This window comes from Xenopus laevis, chromosome 2S (genome assembly GCF_017654675.1).
Source record: "Xenopus laevis strain J_2021 chromosome 2S, Xenopus_laevis_v10.1, whole genome shotgun sequence".
Taxonomy (NCBI): domain Eukaryota; kingdom Metazoa; phylum Chordata; class Amphibia; order Anura; family Pipidae; genus Xenopus; species Xenopus laevis.
In genome coordinates, this window is record NC_054374.1 from 81,795,076 (window position 1) to 81,801,576 (window position 6,501).

The window sequence follows — 6,501 nt, forward strand, 5'->3', positions numbered from 1 at the left end:
ATAGGCTGAAGTTCTCTTTTCATTTGTAATTAGCCTATGGAAGAATTGTGCCGCCCCCAGACCAGTGTCAATGAAACAGCACAGAAGATCTTTTAGCAGTGTCAAAGGGTCGGGACAACGCAGGTTTGTGGGGTTGGCGGTGGCTTTGAGGGGAACTATTGCGGGTGCAGCACCTGATACTGACACGTTCCTATGATTTTTAAAGGATTGTGTCAGTATCGATTTTAGTGCCTCTTCTCTAGTGTGAACTTGGCCAGTCTTTCCTCATAGCTAAGATTTTCCATACCTTATACCAGCTTAGTTGCCCTTCTCTATACCCTCTCTAATTCAATAATGTCCTGTTTGAGTGATGGAGACCAAAACTGTACGGCATATTCTAGATGGAGCCTTACCAGTGCTCTATAAAGTGGAAGAATGACCCCCTCCTCCAGTGAATCTATGTCCCTTTTAATAAAGCTCAAGACCTTATTTCCCCTTGATGCTGCTGACTTGCATTGTTTGCTGCAGCCAAGTTTATTATATAAAAAGACGCCAAGCGCCGTCTCCATTATGGATTTGCCTAGTGCAGTCCCATTAAGGGTATAAGTGGATATTTTTTTTTTTAACATATCAAATAAATAAAGTAACAAAATGGAAATTTGGAGGTACATAAATTATACAAAGAGAAAAGATTCCATTGTCAATACAAGTTTAGCGATTTATCTAAAAACCTATCAAATTGTGAGTTAATGTAGATAGCTTGAATATGGGATTAATTAAAACAACAATATTTCCTTACATCATAGTTTGAAAATAATTAACAATTTGAATGTAGCATCCGGTTTATCTGGCGACTCCTGGGGGGGTGATTGATGGCTCTGTTCCTGTGAATGAGAAAGGTTCTGGATGTATAGATCTGTTTCCTGTACGGTGGGATTATTAGATAGTAATTCTGTGTCAAACCAGGTAGTGTGTCTAAATGAGTAAATAGTTAGGTGTTTAATGTGTGTGGGAAGGAAGGCTATGTAACTCATCCAAGTTAAGAAAATTTTTTCTGTATGCTGTTTTTTATTTGTCATAGATTGCAGCCAATCCATATGAAAAATGTGATGGAGTATTTGTTTGACTGTTTGACTAATGAGAGCGGGGGGGGGGGGGGGCAGATGAAGAAAGCCAGTAATGTAAAATAGTTTTCCTGGTTGCCGTAGTTAATCTTTCTGCTAAGAGTTTTTTCCGAACATGTAAGTTTTAGTTGGGGGGGTATTCCAAAAATTGCCCATGTTAATGTAAAGGGTGCAGTTTGTTGTGTTAGAGATTTCCAATATCCCTGAACTTCTCCCCATCATTTTTGGATACTAGGACAAAGCCATAGACAGTGTACGAGGTCAGCTCTAGGTTGTTGGCATCTCAGGCATTTGTCTGTATTTGTAGTACCTATATGATGTCTCCGAAGTGGTGTCAGATACGATTGATGTAGTATCTGTAGAGACATTTACTGATATTTACTAGGAGAAAGCGTTTGCATAGTCTTTGTGTGAAATTGAAGTATCTTAGCAGCTTCTGTCTGCGGAATTACTGAGGTCCATTTGCTTATAAAATTATTTGGAGTTTCAATTAATAATGTGGTCCTAATAGTACGATAGATTTGAGATGTAGTCTCAACTGTAGTGCCTCTGGGCCATAATGTATTTATTGGGTTATTTTTATCGATCTAAGAAAGATGTTGTAGAGCTTTTGTAGCAAAATGTCGAATTTGAATAGAGAGTAGGTAGTCCTCAGATTGAAAAGGGAATTTCTGAGCTAAGTTTCTTTTGGTAATTATGGTGAATTTGTCTGTAACAACATCTTTGATCAATCTCAAGTTTTGATTTTTCCAGTTCAGTAATGTTCTATTATTTTTCCCCATTGGAAATGTTGGGTTACCCATCCATGTGAGATAGATGGATTTGCCTGATGTGAGTTTAAATCTGTGCCTTACGGTATTCCAAGTTTTGTATGTGTCTATGAATAGGGGATGTTCATGCATATCTCGAGGAATGTCTTTTAGCTGAGAGTGGAGTAAAAAATTAAGAGACAGGCCTCCTGTCAGTACTTGATCAAGTTCTGTTGAGGTATATACATTTCTATTGTAGATCCAATCACCTGCAAAACGTAAGAGTGATGCCTCATTGTATTCACGTATGTTTGGGAAATTTACCCCACCCATCTCTTTAGTTTTTTGCAACTTAAACAGGCTTATCCTAGGTCTTTTTTGTTTCCATATAAACGTGTGAAGTGTTTTGAGTAATCTTTTATAATCTGAGGGTTTTATGCTGTACGGTAACATCTGCAGTTGATATAGTATTTTGGGGAAAACAATCATTTTTATTAAATGAATTCTACCTAGAAATGTTAAGTTCAATGTCTCCCATTTTTTGAGTTCTTGTATAGTGTATTATCTAAAGTATGGCGAATGTTCAGAGAGTATAATTCTGTATGTTTTTTTGGTAGTTTAATACCCAAATATGTTATATGTGCTCTTGCTAACGTAAATGGAAAGTCATTCCTGTTATTTGTTCCTTCGACACCAATATCCAGTGCTTCTGATTTAGTCAGATTTATTCGGAAGCCTAATAATGCCATTCACTAGGCCATTTTGAACATGATCCCTTAACAAGCCTTCAAATAACCTGCATCTTTTTACTATTAATATACTTAAAAACGTTTTGGGGTTAGTCTTCGCCTCAGCTGCAATGCTCTCTTCATTTCCTTTCTTTGCCTTCTGGATTGCTGTTTTATAACATTTATTATAGTGTTTATATTCTTTTTGTCCCAACAGACTTGTAGTTTTCAATCCTGCCAGCGAATTCGTCCTAAATGCAAACATCTACTGCTAAGCAGTTTTTAGACAATTTGTACTCTTTCACTTTAAGGGCCTTTCCTGTGGAGGTCTTTTAGTTTACCCAGGGAAACAATGCATTTTTCAGGACAACCTGAGCTTTCAAAATATGCTAGAATTTTGGTTTGATTCCACTTCTGTAAAACGATATAGGCTTCTAAGGGTCTAATAAAATGAAAAATCATGTTTCACATATTACAATCACATATATCAGAAACATAATTTATTTTATGTATGAGAACATGGCAGATTTGTAAAGTTCTGTGTGACCAATCTATACTTGGCATTATGTATGTGCTGTTGTCAGGGTTGGGCTGGGGGTCCGGGGCCCACCGGGATTACTGTCTCAGGGCCCTGCCGTACCCCCCCCCCCCAGTGTTAGCAGCTTTCAGTGAGCTTTTGAGAGACACATAGGTACAGAGGTTTTTCTGCTCACAGTGAAAGCTGCAGGGGTCTGTTCTGAAGCACTTAGTTACTCATGTCCAGAGAGAGTCGCTGACTAAAGGTGGTCATACACTATTAGAGGTCGCCAAACAAGCAAATCTTAACCCGATATGCCCACTAACGGCTGGGCGATGTCAGGTTAATCCAAACATTCGGCCCTGGGGCCGAACGATCAGATTATAATGCTGTGAATGGGCGCCAATGGGTCACAGGACCGCATCAACTAGCTGATGCAATCCTGGATCAAAGAAAAAAATCAAACTTGCTTGATCTGTATCTGCCTGATTTTTGGCCTGATATCAATTGGGGGGACCCTTTGGGAGTCCTCACACACGGGCAGATAAGATGCCGAATCAGTCTAAATGACCCATATCAGAAGCTTTAATCTGGTGTTTGGCCACCTTAACTCAGAGTTGGAGAGCTGAAAAGCAGGAAGTTGGGTTCTGTTCTATTCTGTTCGACATCCAATCACTCCAGCCTTTGTACATTACATTTTTGGCTAACTATATTGAAAACTTTTTTATTTTGCACAGTCTATTTACCCAGTGTCTCTGAAAGTCTCCCTTAAAGGAGAAGGAAACCCCCTGGGCGCAAAGCCCCCCTCCCGGCCTACCTGTCCCCCTGGGCAAATGCCCCTAACTTGTTACTCACCTCTCTGCGCAGGTCCTGTCCACGGAGTTCACAGTCGCCATCTTCTCCCACGCGCGTCTTCTTCCTGCTTTGACCGGCATCTTCTGGCGACTGTGAACTCCATCGACAGGACCTGCGCAGAGGGGTGAGTAACAAGTTAGGGGCATTTGCCCAGGGGGACAGGTAGGCCAGGGGGGACACAGGGGAGGGGGGGTTTTGCGCCCAGGGGGTTTCCTTCTGCTTTAAGGGAGACTTTCAGTGCATGGCAGAAAAGCAAAGCTGTTTATGGTTAATGAATATAATATTATTATATCTGTGTCAGTATGTCTTGCCTTTCATTTTTATCTTGCCATTGTTGCAACGTAATTGTACGAGAGTGATGGTAAAAAAAACCCCAGCTCCAACAACAATCTTGTAGCTGCATTTGGGTGTGTAAATATTGAATAGAGTCTAGCTGACATGAATTCACTTTGATCCCCCCTCACCCCACAGAAATTCAGAGGCAGTGATCCCTTCAATCCCTACAAACATCCAGCGACACAATGAACTGGCCCAAAACCTGAGGTAGAGGTTACAACCTGTACTAAACCTACAATACAAGTTGGCAACCCTGGGAATTTAGTTGCAGGTCCTGTCAAGAGTTCGCAGCCGCCACTAGAACCCATTTACCACTTTCTCATATTTGAAATTGCCGCTCATGAATAGATAAAGCCGCAGTGGAGCGGTCACATGGTTGTATCACATGACCGTGACGTCAGGTCCTTTCCTAGGATAGGAATTAGCCGCTACCGTACTGCAATGAGTGAAGATTGGTCGCCAAATCGCCGTTTTTCTAAAGTCAGGTCAGACCATGGAAGGGAGTTTTTACTGGGGACTTTTCAGGTAAAAGGAGGGTGAATATGGAATATCTATTAGGTCAGGGGTATTATATGCAGGCTTTAATTTTTATTTGTTTAATAAAAAAAAATGATGTTACTGGTCCTTTTTACACAATGCTTGTTAAAATTCTAATTACTGGTCTCTCATGGAAAAAGTATAAAAACTATTGCTGCTCTCTGATTGCTACACTGTGTAATCCTACAATCCCCTTTAGTTTGTTGTTCTTCTTCCCCTGGGTTTATTTAGCTGTCTTTTAACTAGGGATGCACTGAATCCACTATTTTGGATTCGGCTGAACCCCTGAATCCTTTGCGAAAGATACGACCAAATACTGAACCGAATCCTTATTTGCATTTTAGGGAAGGGGGAAACATTTTTTACTTCCTTGTTTTGTGACAAAAAGTCACGCAATTTCCCCCCGCCCCTAATTTGCATATGCAAATTAGGATTTGGTTCAGCGATGCAGAAGGATTCGCTGAATCCTGCTGCAGAAGGCTGAATCCTGGCCGAATCCCAAACCGAATCCTGAATTCGGTGCATCCCTACTTTTAACATACCAAATCACTTCTTTATCTGAGCCCAGTCGGGTGCCTTGTGTATAATTACTATGATTTTTGCCAAATAGATTCTCCTGGTATCCCAGCAAGTGCCAATGCACACCAGCTCTTCCGTGGGTTTAGCTTTGTTGCCATTTCATCTGAGGACGAAAGCCAAGCTATGCAAGCAGTTGGGGTACATGCTATTGTTCCAGTAAGTACTTTTTATCATATGAGTGTACATACATTTGTAGCTTTCAGTAATGCAGTTACACATTCAGTTTTTTATAGGTATATAGGACCAGCACCTACCTTATATGTGATATGTATGTACATTTATTATTACTAACTATAGTGAAACACAGGTCACCAGAACCAACACAAGCATGCTTTGTTTTTGCATTTCTACGTGCAGAATGAGATAAAGGTGCCAATAAAAAAAAGCTCAGTGGAGACTGAATCGTTCTTCTTCAGCCATTCTTCATACTATTTTCTTGGTTTTTTAAATTCCAGTGAATCAAGTGAAATGTCACAAAATAAACTAATATGTAATTTGGCAACTTTTGCTTTCAAATAAATATTTAAATACACACACACACACACACCCATTATTATTATTATCCAAATTACTGAAAAGCCTTCTCCTAGAGACTCCATTTTAATCAAATAATCCAAATTTTCAAAGATGATTCCCTTTTTCTCTGTAATAATAAAACAGGATTAATAATATCTTAGTTTGGATCAAAGTACTAAGGCAAAACCAGCCTATTGGGTTTATTTAACGTTTCCATGATACTTAAGGCATGAAGATCCAAGAACCATTCATCTAAGGCATGAATGATCCGTTATCTAGAAAACCCCTAGGTCCCAAGCATTATGGATAACCGGTCCCATACCTGTATTTATATATTTATGTCTCTCCCACAGACAAGAAAGTACCTTGCCGCAATTCTCTTTTGTTCTTTCCATTCATCTTTAGTCTTAATTTGCATTTAAGGTTTAAAATCTTTAACTTTCGATGAATGCTGCCTAACATGAATGTGAACTAATGTAAACTTATTTCTAGCTTCATAGGAACAGCATCCAGTTCACAGATGGCTATGAGCTAAAGGAAGATATTGGCGTGGGTTCCTATTCTATTGAAAAAGGTGTATT

At 39.7% G+C, this 6,501-nt stretch overlaps 1 long non-coding RNA gene across 1 annotated transcript; it reads left to right on the forward strand.

Moving 5' to 3' along the window:
• Positions 1 to 4,714: 4,714 nt before the first annotated feature.
• LOC121400352 lies at positions 4,715 to 6,501 on the forward strand. The gene is made up of 3 exons (XR_005965687.1): positions 4,715 to 4,813; positions 5,436 to 5,560; positions 6,413 to 6,501. It is a non-coding gene; the product is annotated as an uncharacterized LOC121400352 (long non-coding RNA).